Below are 785 nucleotides of genomic sequence, written 5' to 3' on the forward strand. Positions count from 1 at the left end.
TACAGCTGGCTTTATCTCTCAGAGCACTCAGATCCCCAGTCTTTTATGGACACGCTCCTTTGGGCCCCACGGGACTGAAGAGTGAGATGCTCAAAGGTAATGTGTGTTCAAGACAGTCTGGACATGGCTGGGTTGAGATTGTTTCTTCCTAAATAGGAGTGGGAGAACCTCTGTTTAAAACAGCACACCAGGCTAGACAAACCGAAAAATTTTCACACGACAGAGCATCTAAATAATGGCCAATTAAAAAAAAAAATCACCCTTTTGAGTGCATAGTTTAACTCTCAAGAACTGGAGAACTGTGTAGTAACCAGGCTATCCTGAGGACATTGCCAGTTGGGTTACCAAGGGACTGGCTCTCTGTCGGGAGTTGGAACTGAGACTTCCTTGTGTAGCTGGGATGCCAAAAGGGCCCACAATGAGAGGGTAGATTAGAAAACAGCCTACCTACCAGCAAAGGGGGACTTCCAGGTGGTGGTAGTGGTAAAGAACCTGCCTGCCAATGCAGGAGACGTAAAAGACACTGGTTCAAACCATGGGTCAGGAAGATCCCCTGGAGGAGGGCATGGCAATCCACTCCTGTATTCTTACCTGGAGAATCCTATGGACAGAGGAGCCTGGCAGGCTACAGTCCATAGGGTCGCAAGGAGTCAGACATGACTGGAGTGACATTAGCATGCACACACCAGCAAACGGAGACAGAAAGGCCACTTGGGTGCTGTGCAGGCAGGGTATGTGTTGGGGGTGGTGGAATGTCTCCTAGGGAAGCCTCGGGCCAAGAAATC

The 785-nt window shown here is 49.6% G+C and overlaps 1 protein-coding gene across 1 annotated transcript in view; it reads left to right on the plus strand.

Moving 5' to 3' along the window:
• The window catches only part of LOC104982830 (renin receptor-like), a gene marked incomplete at its 5' end in the record, with an annotated part of 11,215 nt that overhangs the window by 10,183 nt on the left and 247 nt on the right, over positions 1-785 (plus strand). The window lies entirely within an intron of this gene.

Source organism: Bison bison, unplaced genomic scaffold (genome assembly GCF_000754665.1).
Source record: "Bison bison bison isolate TAMUID 2011002044 unplaced genomic scaffold, Bison_UMD1.0 scf7180017860725, whole genome shotgun sequence".
NCBI classification, from domain to species: Eukaryota; Metazoa; Chordata; class Mammalia; order Artiodactyla; family Bovidae; genus Bison; species Bison bison.